Below are 25,909 nucleotides of genomic sequence, written 5' to 3' on the forward strand. Positions count from 1 at the left end.
AAGTCTCCTCAAGTGAAAACAACTTAAGTACACAACAAACAAAGACATACAGCTAGGAAAACACAGACAACATATGACACCACATATATCAAAAGCTAGATTTTTGAACTTTTCTATCCGTGTTGCCGAAGCACGCTCGGTGATGATTTTATTTTAATTCGGGATTCCTTCGGCAGAACAATCTAATATGACACAGAAGCAGGTGGAGCAGGAAGAGGGAGGTCGGAGTCAACGTGGAGCGTGAAAGTCACGAAATAATAATCACGACAATCACACCCCAAGTTGACGGTGGGACACGTCTGGAATTTCTTTTCTTTCTTCTCCTGCCAAGCTCAAACAAAACTCTTCCCATTTTTCTGTTCTGTTCGTCGTAGTTGTCGCTTTGGGTTGGTTTACGTTCTGCCACCGGAATCATGAGTTTATTTTTCTCATCATCACCGAAGACGTTTCTGATTTCTTTTCAGGTTATTTTTTGTCGTGCTCTGTTCTGTTATTTTCTCGTTTGGAACGAACCGATACCGGAAGGAAAAATACTAGCTTTTGATAATAAAGTGACGTACCGATTCATTTTGCTAGTAGAAGAGACGGTCTCTTCTGCATCGCGTGAGAGAAGAAATCGGTTGAGATAAACCTGAAAGTAAGGGAGAAATGGTTGGTACGATTTAAAACATATTCAATAAAAGTTGTTGATGTTATTTATTTGCTTTTATTGTTGTCGATGCCTGGTGGCAACTTTCTGATCTGTACATACACCCACACATGTATATATATATAAAAGGTATTGGTACAGGATATTTCCATTAATAAATGAATGCACATATATTGTATACATCGGAAACATAAAAACAACACGGAAAATCACAACATCTATATCATTTTGGTTGGTTTCTGTGAAATCTCTTCATAGAGTCTTCGTGCCAGTTTGTCATCAATTGTGTGTGTTTGCTTTAGCTGTATTCTGTGATTGCAATTTGTCTGTTAGCTTCCTACCTGGCTTGATTGGCTATTGTTTTCTGAAATTATTACATCAAGGTATAGAACACATAAGAGGTATCACAAAATATAACTATCTAGTGTAATTGAAGCCAACAAATGTTTGTACAAAGTAATTCCAACATCCGAGTTTCGCGAATTCCCACGGCACTAGACATTAGCGTAAGGCCCAAACCGAGAGAAGGGCTACTCCTCGATTCAACTCCCGTATTGATTTTGTCAACAGTCGTCGCCACTTCGTCAGAAAAACTCAATTTGTTCCCACTCAGTCGTCGAACCCCAACCGGAGCACTTATAATGCACGTACGCTCTCTAATGCGATTTAAACGAAATGAAACGTATCCAATTCTATCGTTTTAGCCGCTCCATTCAGCCTTGTTGGGCAGCGTATACATTTCAGACGGCACTTTTTGTTCCCCAAAAACTCCGAGTGTCCGAGACCCGCTCAGAAGTTTGTCCTTTTTCCATCCCTATCTATCAGTCGATTCGTACAGTCGATAACATCATCACTCATTCATTGGGTTTGGGATGGATCCCGAACTGTCGTCCAGTGAGCTTTATGTCCCCATATCACAGGCCTAGTACAAGTCCTGGCATGACCTTCAATCGGGGGAAAAAATACTGCCCAAAACTCTGTTCTAAGGGACATCCGAAGAATAAAAAGCGGTCGGAAAATGTCATTGATTATGTACACTGCAAACATGAATCCTCTTTCGCCATTCCCTCGACCACATCTTTTCACTTTACTCGAAAAGGATGGAAGCGTTTTTCTTGAAAAATACACTGACGTTTCGCTGTCTATCCGAATGCTATTGCCGAATAGTCAATACAGTTGATGGCAGAAAGATATTGGCTTGTTTTTACCCTGTCGCGCATTAGTAGGCTTCGACAGAATGCCACCGTGCAGAAGGCCTAGCGAGCTGGCACCAGATGACTCCCAGATAGTGCGCCTACCCATTGCAATGCATTGTACAAATCGAGATGCAATCTAATTGAACTAGTGGACGTGAAAGCCCCTGCAGTTAGGATGTTCAGTAGGTCCGTTCTTGGAACTCAGAGATTTACAGGTCTGTATTTCGAATGCAAGTTATTTCGCGGAATATGGGAGACGATACCTAATTTTGGTACGTGACGTTAGGCATAATGTTCGATGATGTTTTAGATTTAAAATTTCAGTGTTCATGACCCCTCCTACAGTCACGTTAAAAAAAGTGAGGAGTTGTGTGAGAGATTTAACTCATTATTGACGTAGTACTTCGAGATTATTATTGGTGCTCAAATGAAGATTAATGAAAATTTTGAAGATTTTCTGTAAACAGATGAAGCACGATGCAAGGAGATGGGTAAAACGAAAGTAGATTTTTCGTAGATTGATTTGCTAGCATGGTTTCGAGGATTGAGATTTAGATGTGCCGTGCCCGCTGGCATTTGTACACACTTTCATCACAATAAGTTACAGCAACTTGTTTATGATTGAAATAAGCCGTATATAAGTTTCTAAAATTGATTTGTGAGAAGCGTGCTACTAGGGTGGCGTTGAAGAAAGAAAATTCGAATTCGGTTAAATCGAGGTAGGCATGCAAAAAAAGAGTAGGCGTTACAAAGCCGCATGTGGTAAAAGTTTTGATTCCAAATTCTAAATTGTAGTGACCGGTTGACTGGACAAGAAGGTGATTCGTAGTGTCTATTGTAGTGATTGATTGAAAAAATAAACAGTGGTTCTTATTTCTCGTGGCAGGTGCATCCTGGTGTCTATCGTAGTTTAAAAAAAAAATGACTGAACTACGATTGGTCTCTGTTCCTCCCGGTAGGTGATTCACAGTGTCGGTAGTAGTGACCTATTGATTGAACGAACAGTGGTCCTTGTTCTTCCCGGAATGTGATTCTCGGTGTTTTTTGTAGTAACCGGTTATGTAACCGGTTAACTGAACGAACATTGGTCCTTGAATCATCTGACCCGTTATTTCCAACAATAAGATCCCTTCCAAAACAAGCAAACTGCTTTTTTTCTGAAGATGCTCAAACTCTTCTACTTTCATCTACCGCTGCATGAACCGATGGTAAAACAGAAGTAAGCGACAATTCTGAAAGTGACGATGAAATGGGCAGTGATAATTTTTTTTTCTTTGATATTGTATGAAAGGATTGATGAAATATAACTATGTTGAGATATAGGTAGTAATCATTTGAGGTAGTAATGTTGTTTTTAATGTTCATAAAAAAACAGCAATAACACAATTATATGGGAAGTTGGGTAATAAGCAGATCAGCAGAGTTTGGTAATAAGCAGATCAGCAGAGCATACTAAAGAAGACAAATGATTTGGTATGCAATGGGCAGCATTTTAAGTATTCTTTCAAATGTAATCAACCTGGTTTGCCCAGTTTTGCACAACTTCGGTCTATTGACCTAGGAAACAGTGCTTATTTTGGATCAATATCAATATTGAATATTTTAACAAATATTGAAGATAGGGAATGGGAATGGCGTATTTTCAAAAACTAAATATTTGTGTAGAACATACTTATGTCAAAAAACTACTTCCTGACAAGTTATTTGCAAAAAAATGATTTTTCGAAAGTTCTTACCAAAAAAAAATAATATCTCTGTATAAATAAGAGATAGAGGGTTGAAGTATTCAGCAAAAATATTTTTTATTTAATATTGTCTTAAACTTTGCTCAAGACATCATTTTGCTATCTCGACAAACAAAAAAAGTATATTTTTCATCTCCCTGCTTGGTAGATTAATCATGACATGACAAAGCTAAAAAGAAGGGTCTTTTTAAGTGCACAAATTTCTCTCAAGCCACTATATGGCTTAAATGGATCGTTTTCGAATAAACTAAAAAAACGCACGTTTTTGCAATTTTAGACCACTGTGCATTGGCAAAAACATGATAGACACTTATGAAAAAAAAAACTTTCATCCAGTCGAGTAAGAAAGTAATAAGTCTACCAGGCAAAGGACCAGTGTTTGAATCCCATTCTCAAGTTTATTTTGTCGCTGGTTTTTATGATGTTTCAAACATGTTATAAGACCAGAATTTAGTTTTATAAACCCGCGTCTTATGCTTTTTAGGTTGTATAAATGTATACATATTATTGATTCTTTACGTAAGTCATTGAAAGGTATTTTCAACTTCTTTATGACAAGCCGTGTTGCTTTGGTTGTATAACTGTTGCATAGTTTTAACTAATTAGTTTTGTAAAGACCGGTACTCGATCAGCTGGAGTACATAAGAAAAAAATGCGGTAGAACTTTGAATATCAGTGGTCCCTTCACGATGTCAATATCGTTGTATTTTTTTTATTTAGATGAAAATGTGCAGACACGTTCCTTTTGCCCAAAAATGCTATTTTCTATCTTTAAATCGGAAGGGCCACCAACATTTTCCAAAAGGGTTAAATTTCTCAACAGTTCGAAAAATTAGTGTAAATTTCTGTTCAATATGATGCAAATAAAAGGAGCGTCATATCTCATACACGTTTACATTATGTATCATGTAAAGTTCTGACACATTTCATGCAATGTAGCAAATATTGTATATAAAAGCTCATTTTTGGAAACAACATTGTTTGCATGTTGCTCGGTTGCGTGAAATGAAATACAAGTCTGCGTGAATGAATTTTTACATCACAATTAAAATTCATAATTTTTATCTGTGAATCTAGGAAGCATGAAGAAAACAACTATAAACCTCATATATAACGTGGGATGTTTTCTGTATCATTTATCATTCATTTATAAAACAAGCCGTTCTAATTCTTTTTCAAAAAGATGTTTTATGTGTTACTTGGAAAACATGTTGATTTATTGAAATAAAATTAAGATTTTCAACTTTTTGCTAGTGAAATTCATATGGATAGTAATGTCAAAGTCGTACCGCTTGATATCATGCTAACTATGAATATTAGTGTCGCAAGTGATATTCAGTACTAGACCAATTTCTTACGTCGCAATTTGACACACAGCACGCAGCACTGGTGCTTGCGCCAGTGGTCTAGCAGCAAGCGTGACTGCTCACCCCAATGGGTCTGGGTTCAATCCCTGCCGAGGTCGGTGGGATTTTTCTGATGCATAAAAATCTCTGGTCACGTATTCCTTCGGAAGAGAAGTAAAGCTGTTAGTCCCGGCCCATGTGTATTGAATGGGTGAGATATCCTACGCACGTTTGGATGCTGCCTTCCTGCACATTCGATTGCCGTCAATGCATAACAATCGATATCCGTCGGTGATTGGCACTAGGTTGTGGAACAGAGACCGACGTTAAATAAAGGAAAGAAGCAGCACTGGTGCTGGTGATGTCACGTTGGAGCTTAGTCCCCTCTTCCATATGCCACAAATTGTCGCGTTTTTTTCAAACCCCCTCCTCCCTCTATAAATGAGTGGCGTAATTTAAGGATGGCCCCATTTATGATAATCACCTGCTAAGGAAGGTGAACCAGTTATGGCTATACCTTCCTAATATGGTTGGTTCCAGTTATGGCCTATGGAAATCCCATATGCCACAACTGAACCATACCATAAATGGAAAGTATAGCCATAACTGGTACATCTACCCGTGATGGCGGAGTCCTGATTGCAGTATCAACGAGACTAACCAGCAACGTAAGTACGTCATCCATTTTCAGTCAAGTTGAACAGCTGTGGATTGTCGTAGAACTTCCACAAAGCAAGCTTAGTGTAGGCGCAATCTACCTGACCTCCGACCGCAAAAACGACTGCATTTTCCGGTTGCTTGCTGTGATCTTTTGGACGGTTTACACTTGTATGGGTTCACACAAGCGAATACTTTTCCGAACCGAAATGGACGTTTGCTAGATCTTGTCCTGGAAAATTATTCCGCATTACCGGGCACTTCTGCTTCCTTGCCAGTCGAACCGCTCTCGTCGTGTCATTTAGTGTACCTTCGCCGATTGTTTTTACACCGTCATCTGAGTGCTACTCTTTGGACTTTCGCCGAGCTGATAATGTTGCAGTGACCAATGCGCTTGCGGAAATTGATTGGCAATTTATCGAAACAGCCGCTAGCGTGAATGTATCACTAGAAGATGCTATTTTTCGCATTGCCCCAGCACGACGACCCCCGCAAAAGCCTCCATGGTCTAACTCACGCCTACGCGTACTTAAACGTCAACGCTCTGCCGCCCTCCGAAAGTATTGTAACTCTCGCTCGCCGTACTACAAACGACTGTTCAATTTTGCGAGTCGTAGCTATCGAAATTACAATCGTTTTCTCTATAATCGTATGTGAGACGCAAGGATGCGAATTTTCGCACACATCCGAAAAGATTTTGGTCGTTCGTCAACTCCAAACGGAAGGAATCCGGGTTGCTTTGTTCCATGTTTCTCGGGAATGACTCGGCTAATAGCGAAAGATAAAAACGCGACTTGTTTGCTCATCATTTCAAGCAAGTTTTCCACGATTTCTCCGACTCACCGACACAAGTTCTGGATGCTACTGTTGGAATGCCACATGATGTGTTTAGTTTCGATATTCCGCGAATTTCAGAAGACATGGTGATAGCCACAACACGCAAATTGAAGCTCTCGTTCGCTACCGGACCGGCATTCCGTCATCAGTTCTAAAACGTTGTATAGCCTATTCAATCTCTCGGCACAGCAATTTGAGTTCCCATGTCGCTGCTACAAAAAAATAGATGCTGTTCGAGATTATCGTAAATGATGCTCTGCAAAAACTATATCGATACAGAACAACACGGCTTTTACCCGAAGCACTCCGTGTCCACGAACCTGGTGCAGTTTACTTCTAACTGTTTGCGGCACATGGATTCAGGATGGCAAGTCGATGCTGCGTATATGGATTTAAAAGCTGCATTTGACACGGTGGAATCTTGCTTGCCAAGCTGCAGATACTTGGCGTCTCGTCAACGGCTGTGGATTGGTTCAGATCTTACTTGGTGAATCGCTTTGTACGGGTTAAGATTGGGGCCTCCCTTAGCTCAGTCGGTAAAGGCGCAGCTACAAAGCAAGACCATGCTGCAGGTGGCTGGGTTCAATTCCCGGTCCGGTCTAGGAATTTTTCGGGTTGGAAAATTTCTCGACTTTCCTGGGAATAGAAGTATGATTGGACTTGCCACACAAAATTATACCAATGCAAAAATGGTACAGGCACCGAAAGCTCTCAATTAATAACTGTGGAAGTGCATCTAGTAGAACACTAAGTTGAGAGCACGCAATAAGCTAATATGCGATATGCAATAAGCTTAAAATGCGAAGAAGAAGAAGAAGAAGAAGAAGAAGAAGAGGGTTAAGATTGGCGCGTCGGAATCGGATGTTTTCTCAAACAGACGATACTGCGTTTGCGTTTTCTATGCAGACGATACGAAAATCCAGAAAATGTTAGGTATTTTTGCTGACTGGTGCTCAAGAAATTTGATGAGTCTAAGCATCGAAAAATGTAACATTATTTCCTATCACCGAAAAATCGAACCAATCATTTTTGACTATGTTCTCTACGTGCGCTGTCTTGCTCGTGTAGAGCACATAAAGGATCTCGGCGTTACCTTGGACTGCAGACTCACTTTCAGAATCCGCTACAATGACATCATCTCCAAAGCTAATCGACAATTGGGCTTTATTTTCAAAATTACCGACGAGTTCCGTGACCCGCTATGCCTCCAGTCACTCTAATGCTCGCTTGTTCGATCCTTATTTGAATCAAGTTTAGTTGTTTGGTACCCTTTCCATGCTAGCTGGATCACTAGAATTGAATCCGTTCAACACAAGTTTGTGAGATATGCTCTTCGTTTCCTCAACTGGCGTGACCCAACGAACTTGCCACCGTACGAGAAGCGTTGCCGTCTCCTGGGAATCGAACCATTAGAGGTGAGACGGACGATCGCTCAAGCTATGTTTACTGGAAAGCTGCTTACGGGTGACATTGACTGTCCAACACTGTTGTCTCAGCTAAATATGTATGCCCCTGAGAGGCCTCGTCGCGACTTTCTGTTTTTGAAACCACGGTGCTGAAATTATACACACACGAGCCAATTCGAGCAATACATACATATGAGTGCACGGAGCTTGCTTCAAAGCTAGTTCAAAGTGACATGTTAGTAAAAATTGCATCCTGCCGAAAGGGATAATTATAGTATCTAATGTAAGCGTTGGCAGTATATCTTTAATTTTCAGATGGGTTTGATTCTAGAAATTTCGGTTGAAATGAGACATATCCCCGTATTCTCACATGTCCTGGTGCTACCTTACTTGATTGTATACAGCATACTTGATTTTCAGGAACAAGTTCGATTTCCTGTTGATAAGCAGGTACAGTGATCTAATCATGATGTTCCACTTGACGTAAGTCATGTTAATTTTGTTTTTATGTATTCAATTTATACGCAGACACTAGTGAATGATGCTTTATCCATTTTTTGTTAAATGGTCGGATTTATGCTAGTATTAGAGCATTGGTATCTGATATTGACGTTCGTGGAAGGGATTCACTTTCGGATCATCTGTCAACACATAGTACTACCAATAAATCAAGAAATTGCTAGTATATTTGCCATTTTTGTCAAAATGGAGAAAACATATTTGCAGGATAAGTAATACATTGTAATACATTGTAATAAAATCTATTACAATGAATGTTAGTTCCGTTTCCTATAATCCTCTGTTCATGAACATCGCAACGAATGTTAGAAATTGACCATGCAGGCGATGTAATGGTTTTTTGTCTTTTTTATTTCGTGTTCTATCTACGCTTTCGGCTATACCAGTAAGCTTGTAGAACGACGCACATTGTAGAACATTGTAGAACGACGCACACACTTGCCTCGAATCTCTCCAGCAGAAAAAGCATACGAAGTCAAGTAGTCGAGAAAATTAGCACTTCATGTTTGCTTTTAGGCTATCCATATTTAGGAGCATGGAGAGAGCAGTAGAGAAAGCACAGGTCTGATAATCGCAACGTTCGTGGTTCGAGTCCAGTCCGGCAATCTGAGTCCTATTTTTTTTGACATAACTAATTTACCTCACTAATACACTCACTCGGTTCATGCGGGCTCCACTAACATCCTCTGATGATAAATCCCACATAATTGTAAGCGAATCTTACTTCCCCCGGTTGGGTGTATTTAGTTCGCACCATCCGCTAAAGCAGTGTAGTTGATCTTTTCTGTGATAGTTAGCTAGTATTTAGAAGGAGAATAATGCATTGAAATCCAGCTGTTCACTTTTAATTTATGTATTTCCATAATTTTCTAAAACTACGATAACAATCCGAAAAGGTTGTACGGCCACAGGCCGAGCAACGAGGTTGATGAACCGACTCCACAAAGGTCGTGAGTCAACATAAATGCCATCCTTGCACACTGACTGAAGGACACAATCATACGAGGACGACCATGTGGCGCACATACCGATAATTCTATACAATCAATTTGAAATCGTTTTATGTGCACATATTACCAATGAGTCGAACATGAGAACTCTCACTCACTCACCGAGTTGCGATGGCAGCCAGTCAGTCGTAGTGCATGTTGCCATCCACTTGATGGTACTGACAGAGCTGAAGAATGGAAAAGTGGTTTGTGTGATGAATTTCAACGAAAATTTGCTCTTCCTCTTGATTCTCTGGTGCAATCGTTTCGTACTCGTTTCAATGCATTGGAATGGATAGATTCAGTTCAAGTGCACACAGCTCTAGGTATATGTATATCTATGGATGCGAGTGGATTCGATTTTTCCGGACATCACTTTCGACAGGACAACACCTCATACCCCTGGAGCATCATCATGTGTATGCCCATTTGGGGGAGGAAAACGTCTGTCCTCATTAACTATGATAAAGTCATAAAGATGTCAGAGCAGAAGCATTACAGGTATTAAAAATTCACCAAATAAACTGTCTTCCCTCGGAACGTAACCCATTGCGTCGTTTGGCACTGCACCGTAGGAGAAAGTTTTAAAGTGCCCTACGGCTGGCCTCACGGTGCACTTTTGCGGCTAGTTCTGCACACATAAACCTCACATCTCAAAGAGCTAGCCAAGATCTCGCAGGACCTGTTGTCTTTATTGTCACGTCGCATCGACCGTGTCCTGCCAGGGCACATGGAAACGAAGAGCCTGAACCCCGTAGTGCAGCCATTACCAATTGAATTTTGCAAAACTATTAAGGAAAAGGACACCTGAGACTCATTGTGTAAGGCTGGTCTGGTCGTTTCCAACAGTTATTTTTTTTTCACTCTCTCACTCAGAATCGCTTGCTAGCTTACTTGCTTGCATGGATGCCACCGGACCATTTTCGACATTGTGTTTGCGCTTGGTCCTACAGGCTGTGAAAAACGTCTCCGTCGTCGTCTTTTTAATGTTTTGCCAATTGCGCGCCAGCTAAAATGGTTGGGAAGTGCTTCTCGCCTTCTGTTTCAAAAGTGCATGTGTAGTTCTAGAGACGGGGCAAAAGGATTCGCTTTCGCCGCAAGAATGAAGGCTGACGAGGTTTCTTGCCTGTTGGAGGCCGCCGCGCCGGGGTGGAAAGCTGCTCATCGCCTTTATTCGTAATAAAAACAAATGGACTCTTAAAAGCTATTTATGTGCATTTTTATATCGATGGGTTCTTAGTGGTGTTCACAGTTCGCGGCCGACAACCGGAGAACAGTGACGGGTAAGTCGAGGGTGAAGCATTACACCGTTGTTGATGTCATCCAATTTAGCTGGTTGAAGGGGTGCTCAAAGCGAATGGATTTCGGGTGAAACAGTGGAGAATGCTATTAAATAGAATGAGAATATCTGCCCTGATGTGCAGTTTTGGGTATTGCGGTTGCACTGGTTTAAGTATTTAGTAGCAGAAGACTTGAAAGAAACCGAAAAAAATGAAGTTGTTTGGAAAGAGGTGTCGTCAACATGATCGGAAACGTTTCTTATGATTCAATTACTGTTCGTAAAAATTCATCAATTTAGTGTTTTTTATGAGCGTTACTTAGCACCATGAGATGACTGGTGAAGTTCCTGTTTTAAGCGACAATAGTGAAACATGATTATTTTGAATCAGTATAGTTGCAATAACCAGAAGAAATCGCTCATTGTGATTTATGTTATAGTCGTGGTATTCGTGGTGAAACGCTCTCCGGAATAATGGAGTTAGTTTTCTACTTAGCGTTCAGGCAAATTATGAACTCATCAAAATTGAGCCTATTAATGAAAATTAATAATTCTTTGCCAGATTTAGAACGCGGATTCAAAAGCTTACCTTAATCCAAAAACATCGAGCACATCAGCCAAAAATGGAAATGGAGCCTTCTTGATGCCCGGAATAAACGCAGGGCTGCCATCGCGTTTGACCACCACCTTCTGATCTATAAGATCCACCTACGCATTACACGGATTGCCGGTGGTAGTAGAGTCATGGGTTATAGGTGAACACACTCTGACTAGAAGATCCAGTAGTGAATAGTTCGTTCATTTCACTGCATTTATTTAGACAAGTGAAAACAACATGGGTGAGCTGCACACTCAGAGACTGGATCGTGCAATAAACCTGGGTAAAGATTGATGAGCGTAGAGGAGCAAAAGCCGTGCTAGAGTGGCCGAAAACCACAGGAGTCAAGAACAAAGTCTGTCGACAGTATTAAGCTCTAGAGAAGGAAGTCGTGTGCTTTTGCAGACGGGACAAGTGATTTTGGGCTATATCCGTCTTTTAAGAACTTCTTCAAGTTTTGATGGCCACCACCAACAAAATCATGGCAGGACCGCCAAGGGTTACGGTGAACTGCACTGCATGAGAATAGCTTCTATCTCATCTATTCTGTCTATTCTATTCTATTCTTACTGAGATCGCATGAAATCCAACAATAATCCAATCAATTTTCAAAGCTGATCCAGCAGCAATGATTTTGTAATATCTGGCATTCTACGACTTATCTGGCTGAAATCTTAGTGGCAAGGTAAGGAATCTTAGCGAAGGTTCCAAAGCAAGGAAATCTGACTGTATGTGACAATTCCTATGGCATAATGTTACTGTGAATTTTTCTCTAAGTTCTCATCAAGGTTATTCGGAATCGGATGCAGGAGAAGCACGACGTGACTCTCCGGAGACAGCAGAAAAAAATCCGCGTTGAATTAAGCCACATTGTCACGGATCATCCTGGATCAGGTCAAAGAGTTCCAAAAGTCCCTGTATTTGCTGAGAATTTATTACGACAATGCTATCACCCGACTCAATCACGAAAATCTGTCGAGCACAAAGCTCTCCAAAACGGAGCCTTGTTCGACCCTATCTGGTCCGTAACTACTGTGAAGCAAGAATGTATACTATTACCTGCTACTGTTCCTCATCGTAATCGGCGATGTCATGGAAATTTACCGAACCATATACCGACTTTGGCAGCTTATCACTATATTCCAACTCAACAGCTCTATTTGGCTGCTACAGTGGTACAATGCTCAATGACCTAGCCTAATGCTCCTCTGCGGTGAGTCTTACCATCCACGTCAACAAGACCGAATCGTTGGATGGCAATACGAACAACCTTTCCTACTTTACAGTGCTGGGCAATGGAAAAATTCGAAAGTTTCCAAAATTTTGACAGTCAGATAGAATCAGATAGCGAAACCAAGAGCGAAATAGGTGCACGTATTGCTTGACTATCTTTGCGAGGTTACGAAATATTTGGAAATCAAACAAGATCTTTTTTTGCACCAATAATTTCAATTGTGAAGTATTTGCTGTTAACTACCAGCGAGACATGATGCGTATTAGTGGAAAATATTCAAATGCTGTAGGTATTCATCAACTGATGATTGTGGCTTCACAACTGGATCTCAAATGCTGAGCTCCATATTCGATTAGAAGCCGATATCGACAGATATTCGTGACCATTAGTGATCGTGGGTCGACCACACATTATGAAGGAGTGGAAATGAAATTAATAATGATAGTTCTCAAATTACATTGTCTATTCTATTGGACATTTGTCCATTTTTATAGATCAGATAGGTTTGTAATGGAAAATTTAGTAATTTTTTCCACTTTGATATGTCAACGATAATTAGAAATCCTACAACTTCATGGCCCAAGGAACAATCTAAATGCTTGGAAGATTTATTCTTATTTTATCATTGTTTTATCATAGCATCCCTAGCAGCCTGTGGTTGTATTACGGCTTTGTGTGCTGTCATAGAATCAGGTCGTTTATAAAACTGTTTTATGACTACTAAATTAAAACTCAAACTTCATAGTTTTAACGGCAGCTGTAAGGTGGTTCTGTATCACTACTTATAACTGCAGAATAAAACCAAAACAAAACATACAATTATACTTTGACTATATGTTTTAGTATTACTTCTGCATGAAGTCAACGATTTACATAGAAGAAAAAACCGATATGTACCTTCCTTAAAAGTTGTCCTAGCTCGCTATTCTACTATCTATATGCAATTTTCACACTGCCGTACTCTAACGGAACTATCAAGTCAATACTTTCATCTACTCCAACTATCGTATAAAAATTACCACTACAGTCTGTTATTTGAAATTAGCATCTTCAACTACATACAATTATGTTTTATGGCATTCTTTTTATGACCGATACAAAACTTAAAGCAGTCTTAGACTTTCATTAAAGCCTCATTACAACTATCATCTTCTATCATCAGCAATAACAAACATCAGCAATAACAAACCAATATAAAAAACAAATCTATTCAGATACATGAAATGAAAACCCCTTCAGTGCTTTTGAACACGATGAAGATGAGACGATCGCCAATATGAAACTCTTGGAGGATATACAGTTATGGGCTCCCTCATATAACATATGGCACAGTGTGCGGTGAAGGAGCTCTTAAAAATTTTGAACAAGCGGCTTTCCGATACACTTCCGAAAGATCCACGAAGCCTTCTTAAAACAACCCAGACAGTTTCACTAAATCCGGTTGGAGATGGCCAGTATTGGCATCACGGCTTTAAACCTTGTATTGAAAAAGCTTTCAGTGGACCCAATAAGCATTTCTTACATCATGATTACAAGAGAAAATAGGAGATCGCTTGCAATGTTGACTTTTTGACAGGTTGCCATGGTTTTTGTTTTGTTTTGATTCGCTGTACCGAACAAAACCAGCAAGCTAGTTATAGAGCTTAAATATAACTTAACGCTCTCAATTTGGACTACGAAATGCTAAGATACAACCATTAGGTTTATGTTATGCTATAGAATTCCAATCTAGGAGAATATGTGATATTGAGGTATTTTAATGAGTAGCAAATTATAACGAAAAAAATGTCGCCGTATGAACAAATTTCACAAAGAATGAATAATTACGCTTTAATTGATGGGTGATAAAACACTTTCATACATCTATGTATATTTAAATAATATGTGACTGGTTATTGCTCAACAGAAGTAACAGTTTTGTACTAAATAGATAATCTTTTAATGACTTTTTAATGCATGGTGCTGATGCAGAAAAATTAAAAATATCCCTTTATTTTAGTATTCATATGGCGCACTAAATTTATGCTCCTATTTGGTATAATAATCACCATAAATATTGCACGGCATGCTGTGAAGCATATACAGATTGGTTTAAAATAGTAATAAAGTCATCTTATTTTCAATATTCAATAATATCAGCTATTATTACCAAATGACAAGGATCATGATTTCACATCAAACATCGAAAGAATAAAACCACAATAAAATATTTCTCAATATTAACTATCATTCAAAAACCCCAACTTAAACCTTCAAGGTTGTCAAAATGTTTTGCGTATCATGTTTTATCAACTTTTTCAAGAGCTTTTTATGCGGTTGTAATATAGTTTTATGGTAGTCACCAAAAGGTTGTTAAAACTTTCTAACCTGGAGGAGATTTTATGTTTTCATTTTTAACAACCATGTGTAGAGTGTGATAAAACTGACATAAAACCTATGCTCCTAAGGTATTTAGAATATCAAGTTTTAATGATTGCATTTAAACTGGGCCAATTGGCCATGACATGGCTGTATAGCGGTTCTCAGAAGGTTGTTAAAACAATGTGGGTGTCAGTGAAGGTTTTATAATTTGGTTTTATCAACTGCTATAAAACTTCAATAAAACAAAAATCGTTGCTTGGGGGGATTTGTCTCCAAAAGGCAACCCTGTAACTTGGGTTTATTCTGCAAAAAGTTTTTGTTTTTTTTTGCAAAAAACATGCGTTCGTTACTGCTTTAAAACACTTTTGCGAGTTTTTCTATTTTTTATTTGACCCCCCTCAAAAGGGATTCTAAGAAAAAGTTCAAATAATTAACCATAAGTTGTTGATCTACGATTTTTGACAATTTTCATGTTTCGAAGGTTTACAATTTTTCTATTTTTTTTTTTTTTACTTTATGGCTTTTTATATAATTTTTGCACAGAAAACGATTTAAAAATAACACAAACAAAAATGTTTTTTTATTCAAAAGCTGTTGTTCTACGATATTTGACAATTTCCAAGTTTCCAAGGATTTAAACATTTCATAGAATGCATTTTTCATAAGTTTGTTGTTTTTTAATCTTAGAATAAAACAAGCATTGTTTGAAACATTGAAACTTTTAACACTTTTTTTGAATGCTTATTTATGATTACAAAAAATACTGTGTATTTTTTATCTATAAAGATTTTGCTTTCCTTTACAACTTTCTCTCAAACGTCATTTGACTCAGATGTGCAGTTTCTCTGCTACAATTTAATGAAAAATTTCAAAGACATTCCGCAAAAACAAATGAATATTTCATGACAAGATCCCCGCGACCCCTGGCAACATAAAACTTCTGTCCCGGAAGCTGTTCGAAGTGCAATTTGACATCGTTTCATCGTTCATAAGGATGCATCCGTTGAATTTGGTCAGCACCTGCTCATACAACTTTCGAGCGTTTTGGCCGTAATGTTTTGCTTTACGATCCGGTTTGGTAGCTTAATATTCCAATACTTGAGTAAACCTTCTCGAATGCGTACATTTTACTTCGAACAGGACCGAGATTGTTGGCCACATCCACGTTCGAAAGTCCTGGGTTCGCTTTGAAAGCCTGCATGACATTCTGACGCAGTTTTCGATCCACTGTACCGCTTCGACGCCTTGATTGCACCTTCCGGGAAAAAGACAAACGTTCATTGAAACGGTTCAGCACTGCACAGTCGGTGGTTTTGGCCATTTTCAACTCCTTGCTATCCTCGTACCTATACTTTCATATATCTTGTGTGCAGAAAATCCCTTCTTTTTCCTTCCATCTCGTGGGAGTTCTAGAAAACATAAACTTGTTTAAATATGCTTGCGCAGGATTTCAATAGAAAGACATTGTACACTAATTTCCGTCAACAAATTCCAGAACCGATCACTTAACTGCTGTACTGTACAAAAATAAGTGTACCAGTTCTTAATTGGCAGGAATTTAAGATAATATAAACGTATCATAATAAAAGATGTTATAGGTTTTCCAAATTGTTTTAGAGTTCAGATAACGAATTAGTTGATCGTCAGGACTAATCGTTTATAGCACATTGAAACGAATCGTAAATGATACGCCTAAACTTTATGAATATTCTTGGGCATGCTTCGCTGTTAGGGACATTGGCATAGTGGTGGGTGATCTAGCGGTTCGAATGAGGATTTACAGAACCTAGAAAATTTTCTATGCAATGATATCAGATAACCATGCCCAACAAACCATTCAAAGTCACAAATAAGCATACACATTGAATAAATGCTGTATAACAGTGTACAATGCTGAATAAAACAAGATGTCGAATTATGTGCTGAAAAAAGCTCATTGAGATCGATAGATGCGCCTTTATTCCGCCATTTTCTCTGATATGATTAATTTCCTTATTAAAAGCTTCATTAACGTTGACTGTCTTCCTTATTCAGAACCAGAAGTTTGATCTAATAACAAACTGAATAAGTGTAATTTGCACAAACATTGTCGCTTTAATTCGACTGTTTTCAATTGATTGAATAAAATGCTTTATTAAACGTCTTATAAATGTTTTCTAGCTCCATTATTAGATTTCATTGCATTGCTTTACAATATTGCTTTTTAAAGGTGAATACACTCAGCAAAATAGCTCCAACAAACAATTCAGGGTCACAAATAAGCATATATATTGAAAAAATGCTGTATAATAGTGTAAAATGCTGAATAAAAAGAGTTGTTGAATTATGTGCTGAAAAAGCTCATTGAGATCGATAGATGCACATTCATTCCACTGTTTGCTCTGATCTGATTAATTTACTTATTAAAAGCTGTAAAACTGTTAAATGTCTTCCCAATTCAACGCCAGAAGTTTGATCTAATAACAAACTGAATAATTGTAATTTGTACATACATTGACACTTTAGTTCTACTGTTTTCAATTGATTTAATAACATGCTTTATTAGACGTCCAATAAATGTTCTCCAGCTCCTTTATTAGATTTCATTGCATTACTTTACAATATTGCTGAATAAAGGTGAATACAGTCAGCATAATAGCTCTTATATCACTATGCGTCCATGTTGTAATCACATAATTTGTAAATGCTTTATAAACAACGTATTAGATTCATTATTCGACAACATTGATTCTGTTTTACAACAAGCCGAAATCAGTAGAGTAGTGGCTATCGTTTCCGCTTTCCAATTAGTGGGTCGTGAGTTCAATCCCAAGCTCAACCCTTTTTTTATTTATGTAGAACATAATTAATTTAAATAGTAATCATCGATCACATGATTCACGATAATGAATGCATTGATCTAGTTTAAAATACAACCGAGCATCCTTTCTTTCGACTTGGAGATTTGAAGAGGCAACATTGGTCTCATTTAAAACAACGATGAATGAATTAATCATTCCCACGGAGCCTTGAAGGAGCTAGAGTTGCGATCGGGAGTGCTGATAGGTATATACTTTCATGTAAGCTTTTATTGATTATTGAGTTGCCCATATGATGAATTCTAGGATAGCTCAGATGACAAGGCAAGCGGCTCGTGATCGGAAGGTACATGGTTCGAATCCCATACAACGACATGTATAAGTAAATAATAAATTTTCTAATATCTGTGTGGTGCGAGCCACGTCAGAAATAATGAAATACAATACACTTAAGAAACACACACCCTTCCCTGCCCCCCCCCCCCCCCGTCCCTCTTATTTTTGGGTTAATTTTCCCACAGTTGAATAATGATGATGATGTTAGTAAGCGCTCGGTGGAACAGCGACTTTGGACGTGAGCCTCGTCCCAGATCATCACCATGGCAATTCAATTCAATTCAATGAAACCGAATAAAAAAGGCGGAATCATATTAAAACCAACCAAGGACGATCTACAGAAGGAAATTGCCGGTGAAGCACGGAATGAAATACGAAGCGTTAGAGAAAAAGTCTAAGGGATTCCAAAAGAAGTAATCAACGACGGGGAAAGAGCATAATATGGTGAGAGCTTTCCAATTATTAAAAAAAAATATATCAAAATTAAACTAAATACATGTCAGGTTTGAAAAAATATATTTTCGAACCTGGAAGCGTGTATGTAATACCAATATCCATTTGATAACGGTGATGCATACATGCGGGGCTTATTGTAAGTGAAAGTAACCTCGGAATGGGCGTGACTCTCCAGACATTCTGAAATGGGTTGCTGGATCTACAGTAGAGCTATCACCTTCTAACTCCCGGACTAAAGCTGTCTACAATGACCATAAATGCGACATTGTAGAGAGAGTTCTTCCATAATAACACTGCCGGCCAGGGGGGGTTGGATTGAATACACACACACACACACACACACACACACACACACACACACACACACACACACACACACACACACACACACACACACACACACACACACACACACACACACACACACACACACACACACACACACACACACACACACACACACAATTTTCCCACAGTTGAATAATCATTTAATAAATGTTTAATAATGTCTAATTAAACGTTACTTCACTTGAGAATCAAGCGTATACAGAGCATTACTGTTTTAAGGAAGCAGTGATGTCTAATAAACGCTGAATAATCAAAAATGTTATCGTATAAACTCTGTTACAACTCATATAAGCCGAATAAAAGCTTCTCGGCATACCTTATACAACACCAGTAGTTCAATGTTGTGGTTGAATAAATTCTCCAGATCTGTGGGAACAAAGCCTGAACAGAAGTTATTATTAAAAATAGTACAAGTACTATTAAGCATGCAGATGAATAAAATGGTCAACAAGTCGTTTCTTCAATAGACGATCGTTTGTTGGGTAGTCATAAATGGCAATGTTGGGTAGAGGTCTGGTATTAGTCTAGTTGGTTTTTACGTTTGTAATTTAAGATGACCCATGTCATGATGATATCGCAAAGTTTATCAAAATCATCCATTCTAATGACGTCCCTTTGACTACGAATCGATGCTTTTCTCATTTTCGTGAAATATTTCCAATTGAATTTCTAAAGCTAAAGATTCTAAAGCTTTAGAAAATGTTGAGAAGTGATTTGTTTTTTTACAATGCCAAACTTGAAAAGGATTTTATGATTACTGGACTACTGTTCAAAATGACGGGCTTTTCCAAATTAAAAGCATTTCACATTTGAGGCAAAAGTTGTGATTCTACATTCAAAGTGTTTTTTATGTTACTTCATACGCGAAGTTAACGATTTTCAGAGTTGGTTGGAAATGCTAACATGAAGCTTTAGTGTGATGATTTATTAGCTAGAGAATGATCTTTAGAAGAGGGTAGGTGGATAGTTCCGTTAGAGTACGGCAGTATGAAAATTGAATAGAAGTTGAAAATGAGCGAAGGGCCATTAAAGCGACAGTTTACAAGATAGACGCACATTTTTGCCTAGCCCGTACGATGTACGCGGGGACTTGAAGTATGCCGTACTCTAACGGAACTATCCACCTACCCTCTTCTAAAGATCATTCTCTAGCTAATAAATCATCACACTAAAGCTTCATGTTAGCATTTCCAACCAACTCTTGTGATTCTAGATCATTGATAGTTATGAAAAGTCTTGGACACGTAAGAACCTCTCAGGGTTCTAATACATTGAACATGTTTGAAAATAATTTTATTCGAAACTTTAAAGAAGTTGTGAGGAGAGCTAGTTGAATGCTGTTTTGAATTTACCTATAGTTTTAAGGAATTCTAGCAATAATCCCAAAATAACTCTAAGAACAAATCAATACCAGTACAAAAAAGTCGTGTAAATTTCAATCAAACGTACTCTTCCTCGAGTTGCTTATGTTTCGGTTTGAGAACACTTAATTTTACATGAAATGTTTGTTTACGTTCCATGATTTACGTCCAATATGGATTACGCCTCGTGTAAAAGTAGTTATTTCTAAGTGTGTAGTTCTAATTAAAATGGCAAGGATATAATGGAGAGGATTACAAGGGGCATTCCTGGAAATTCTGAGATAATATTAATTTTATTTCAAATAATTTCGAAGTAAAATGTTAGCAAGTATGAGTAGAATTATAAATGTATCCTTATCAGGGATGGAAAATCATTTACATTCATTTGCCTCTAACTTTTGTCATCAACAGAATACCGTAAAACAATGTAAATGGTGTCCACGATGAAATTGCCACACACAAAATTGATTCGCAAAATTCGAGTTTTCATCCGATTGCCATCAAATTTTCAGGGATTGAGAAATAACTATTAAACTTCATTTTACCATTTTACTCGTATTTTATTTACAGTCCATACGCAAATGCCCGCACCTTGGCCTTAACCCTGGCCATAAGATTCTGCACAACCTGTGAATCAACCGTTTTTTGCATGTAAACCCATACTTTCTTCAGTTCCTCGACTGTCTTCACTACCTTAGGTCGTTTAAGAAGGTGCTGCTTCATAATCGCCCAGTACTTCTCGATGGGGCGGAGCTCCGGAGTGTTGGGAGGGTTGAACATTTTCGGCACGAAATTGACCTTATTGTCCGCATACCACTTCAGCACGTCCTTGGAGTAGTGGCATGAGGCCAAATCCGGCCAGAAGATTGTTGGGACGTTGTGGGCCTTCAGGAGAGAAAGCAGCCGCTTCTGGAGGCACTCTTTTATGTACACCTGTCCGTTCATCGTGTCCTGGGTCACGAAAGGTGCACTCCGCTTCCCGCACGTGCAGATGGCTTGCCAAACCAGGAATTTCTTCGCAAATTTGGACATCTTCTGAGTGCAGACATGCTCCGAAATGCTGAACTTATCCTTGGCCATGAAAAACAGGTTGCCGGGGATCTGTTTGAAGTCGGCCTTCACATATGTTTCGTCGTCCATGATGCAGCATTCAACTTTCGTCAGCATGTTGAGGTACAACTTCCTGGCACGGGTTTTGGCGGACTTGTTCTGCTTCTCGTCGCGATTAGGGGCCTTTTGTACCTTGAACGTTCGAAGCCCAGCCTTAGTTTTGGCCTTCTGGACAAAACTTCGGCTTAGGTGCAGCTTCTTAGCCACATCCCTAACGGAGGCGTTCGGATTTCGGTTGAAGGCGATTGTGATTTTTGGTGTTGTACGGAATACTTTTTCCTTCACTTCTGGGCTTCCGATCGGTGGTCAACCGTTCCTCGAACCGCTTAATCACTCGCGACACCGTGGAATTCGCGATTCCCAACGGTTTAGCGATGGAACGATGCGAGAGATCCTTGTTCTCGTGATGAATGCGCAAGATTTTATGACGCACGAGCTGTTCTTTCGACTCCATTTCCGCGAGTTTTGATCACCGGACTTTAAAACTTGCAGGATGTAAATAATGCACTATGAACTAAATCCACCCAAATTTTCATTAAATTCTACCCAACGGTTAAAAAGTTAGAGCAATTTCATAGTGTGGCAATTTCATCGTGGACACCCTTTATACAACTTTTGTAGCTTTTAATATTAACTACAACTTTGGTTAATAACTTAAACCTGAATCTCTTATGCATGACGAACTAGAGCTGGCAGAACATGTTATTGTTTTTCAGTGAATGCAATTTACATTCACTGAAGAACAATGGTGGGTTCTTATCGTTCTGATTCATCATGCATACTGATTTAAGTTGTTAACAAAAGATTTTTTTTTTTTTTTTTTAGTCTTTATTATAGAGATTTTTAGCCTGGGGCTAGTTCATCTCTTAATTAACAAAAGATGTACACACTAAGTTTTTTCTACCGAACTCGGCTGTGCAAATCTCGGCAAAAAAGTTTCACTGAGATTTCAGCAAAAGTGACATTTGATAGCTGACTTTCGGAAAAAGCTTAGCTGAATCTCAGCAAACAAATGAAATGTTTGTTGAGATCTTAGCAAAACTTTTTTTGTCGAGATTTGCACAGCCGAGCTCGGTACAAAAAACTAAGTGTGTAGCTAATATCAAAGTCTACAATAGCTTCAAACACTATTTTACGGAATTCTGTCGATGAAAAAAGTTAGAAGCAAATGAATGTAAATGAATGCACGAAATGAATGTAAATGGTTTTCCATCCCTGATCCTGATGATCATACTTATCATAGGAACGACGCGTGCTGAGAGTCATTTAAGGCGGGGTTTATGAAAACAGAGAAGAATGAATCACGAGCTGACGCAACTCAAAGGCGATCCAGTAAGCCGCTAAAACTAGAAGGGTACAATGACCGGGACACGTTGTAATAATGCCGGTACAAGACGCAGAAGAGCAAGGTGGGTAGTTAGCACAATTTGACCAAAACGTGGGTCGCTCAAGAAACTGGAGATAAGCAGCCATGCACTGAGTTAGTTGGCGTAACATTGTACAGCAGGTGAAGTCTCGTCGAATGACGCTGGACCAGGAAAGGTAAGGTAAAATAATGTAAGGCTCTCAATTGACAGCAGCTAAATGCTTAAAGAAAAATAATTTGAGGTCAGGCGGGACACAATAGCCAAGAATAAGAATGAGCAAACAAAATCTCCACCACATAAAATACGAACCAATCACAAGTAGCCACAACCATATCTGATTGCACGGAAGAAACCATTCCACATATGTTCCCCAATTCCAACCGGCAACGATTTCGGTTTTTATCAACCACACTTTTTCATTTTTCACGATCTGAAACAGCCGGACTGGGCAAAAAATCTTTCCAACTTTTTTTTTTAACCTAAATCTTTCCGTTCAACTCTACGGGAAAACTTCCAATTTTCCACTCTACAGTCAGCCGTCTTCTTTTGTTGTTCTCCCGGCCCGACCTGGCCCCTTCCTTGGCTGATAGCGTTCAGTAATAGTTCCTTTAGCCCAAAAACTCCGGCAACAGACAGAAGCAAAGATATATTGCATTTTAATATCGCTATTTTCCCCAATTTCTGATATATGTGTGTGTTCGGAGACTTTTATTTTCCTGCCCTTCCCGTGTTCCACGTGTCTGTCTCTAGATTTTCTCTTCTGGGAAGGCTCTTTTTCGCGTCTGGGGAAATTATTCAGGGTTATTTTCCTTTGCAATATCCAGTGACGTTTTTTGTTTGCCTCCATCCACCGCGCCGCCAAAACCCGGCTGGAATAAAAGCTTACTCATATCGCTTATAACACTGTTTCTCTCGTGTGATTTCCGGAAGCGACGAGAAAGGGGAGGAAAGCGAAAAGTCTGACCGACCGACGGAATGAAAGTTACTGCACCCGATAAGAAGGCGCAGGCATGGCAAATAAGGACGGACACGCCATACCCGGAATCAGGCCGGCAGCAGCGAGGAACGGCCAGTAAATGTTGCCAAAAATCAATGCCAATGAATTTGAGCTTCCTCTGCTTTTTCCTTTCTTTTTTTGCTTGCTTGCTTGCTTGCTTGGTCCTTCCATGCACTATATGGACTATGGGTAGGCGAAATGCGGTTGCCTGAGGTTTATGGATGGAACAGAAGCCGGGCTTTTGTATTCTGAAAACGGCGACGACGCTGCTGGTGGTGGCCAGGATAATGCAAGTGCGCTATTATTTCCATATAATGCTCATTTCGTAATAAAATTTTATAAGCGGAAAAATTAACATTGAAATATTACGGTGGAAGCTCGGAAAATTGAGCATGCTTTATGAGGCCTCTCAAACGGCGGCGAAAGCTCGTGGCCTAGAAATTGTCTACAATGTATTATCCCGGGAATGGGGGTGCTAGAGAGGTATAAAGCGTTCCGGTGGCGCGCTGGGTGAGAGAGGGTATGTGGCACCTACTCAGGATTACTATGGTGTGAACAGCGAAATAGACTGGTGTACCATCCATCAGGTAGGTAATACAAGTAAATCTGAGTTCATACGCCATCATGGCCGCAAGGATTATGCTTTCGTTAATATGTAGAAACCTTAGGCAAACATGGATCATATCTTTCAAGCAGTTTAATATGACGTTCCTTATTATTAAATGATAGGCGAATTTGTTTATGCCACGCACATTTTCATCACAGTGGCTTTTGTCATCTTATTGTGCTATTTGATATCAAATCAACTCATCTCGAGAAATGTTTGTTCTGATCACCATGCAACTCACTGAACCAGTCTATTCATAAACGAACAGATGGATTAGTTAAATTACTTTCACCACCTGCTGCGCTTGAATGGATGTTCCCTCCCGGTACACTCTCAGTACACTCTGAATTCTCCTTCCCGGCACCTAAATTAGCTGGCAGAACCCAGCGCAGCTAATCTGTGGCGATAAAAAATCAACTTTTTCATGGCAAAGCAATTTGAGCCGTAGCTGAAAAAAAAATCATTTTCCACCCTTCATGTAGCTTTTCTTCCCTGCAACTTCCAAACTCCACTCCCCTCGCACAAAAAAAAGTCAACAAGTGGTTGATAATTTTGAATTTTCATTCCAAAACCCTACACGTGCCTAAAATTTGAGCCGCTGTCGGTTGGCTGTCCGTGGTCTTGGTAAAGGATGGCTCCCACCAAGCCCATTGTTGTATGCTCCATGTTTACGACTACTCAAGCGATCATTTTGGCATGATACACAAATTAAAAGTTATAAGTCCCACTGCACGCATACCGACGACCGCTTATTCTTCCACGGAACGACTCGCGGCATGTGACTGTGAGGTGGGTCATGCTACTACTGCTGCTGCTGTTGCCTTCGGTTGGGTACTTGTACTACAGGTGAATTTTTATTCAGGTCTCTTCTCTACCCAACCTCATTGCATGCATATCATATTTGAACGTAATGTACAAAGAATATAAAAAGCGATGGAAAAATCTCAGCGTCAATCGCTCCATCCTTGAGGGGTGGGAGAAAGTAGCTGCTGGTGGTGATTTCCCAGGTGGAGCGCTTGAGGGTTAATCAGCGTGACTGGATAGCACGCGATCGAAGCAGAGCAGCAAGAAAAAAAGAAGAAACTTTGAAGCAATGGAAAACAGCACGAAATTTTGCAGGAGGTAGGGAAGACGATGTAGGTACTTACATAATAAATGAACAAGTTGCGTGTTATTTTTATTTCGGGAAAGTTTATTAAATTTAGGCATTCTAACAGTGCGCCCACTGAGAGCTATCAGTCGATGAAGGTTGATGAAAGCTAACCTTCGGAAAGAACGGAAATGAGTGGATGATTTATGGCTGGGGCGAAATTGAACATTTTGTGAATTAGGCTTCTGACAGTACTCACCACCAGAGGGCTAGCCACCTTTGGTCGACTTAAGAATGTATAACGAAATTTACTTTTAATTAAAAATTGTTGATAGTGCAATTTTTTCGACATATTATTTCTACATAATGACGCTACTGGCCAGAAAATGGCTCATGCAATCAAAATGATGTCCAAAACAAAATTGCAGGAAACTGGAATGCCTTTTGAGAAAAAATGCAAATTGAACAAATTTTACAAATTGCCTATGCAAAATTTACATAAGTAACACTGGCGTGCACAGGGTGGGGCAAGGTGGGGCAATTGCCCCACCTTTTATAAATAAGATTTTCATTTCCACATTTTCAAAATTATGATGTAAAATAACTGGATTTCTTGATAACTT

General features: G+C 39.2%; 1 long non-coding RNA gene across 1 annotated transcript in view; it reads right to left on the reverse strand.

Moving 5' to 3' along the window:
• Window positions 1-504: 504 nt before the first annotated feature.
• The window catches only part of LOC135706459 (uncharacterized), a 364,550-nt gene continuing 339,145 nt past the window's right edge, over window positions 505-25,909 (reverse strand). The window contains exon 4 of the long non-coding RNA XR_010518171.1: window positions 505-631. This is a non-coding gene — a long non-coding RNA (uncharacterized LOC135706459). The remainder of the gene's footprint in view (window positions 632-25,909) is intronic.

The sequence above is a fragment of the Ochlerotatus camptorhynchus genome, unplaced genomic scaffold (assembly GCF_037179485.1).
Source record: "Ochlerotatus camptorhynchus isolate MF236.1 unplaced genomic scaffold, CSIRO-AGI_Acam_v1.1 ptg000280l, whole genome shotgun sequence".
NCBI classification, from domain to species: Eukaryota; Metazoa; Arthropoda; class Insecta; order Diptera; family Culicidae; genus Ochlerotatus; species Ochlerotatus camptorhynchus.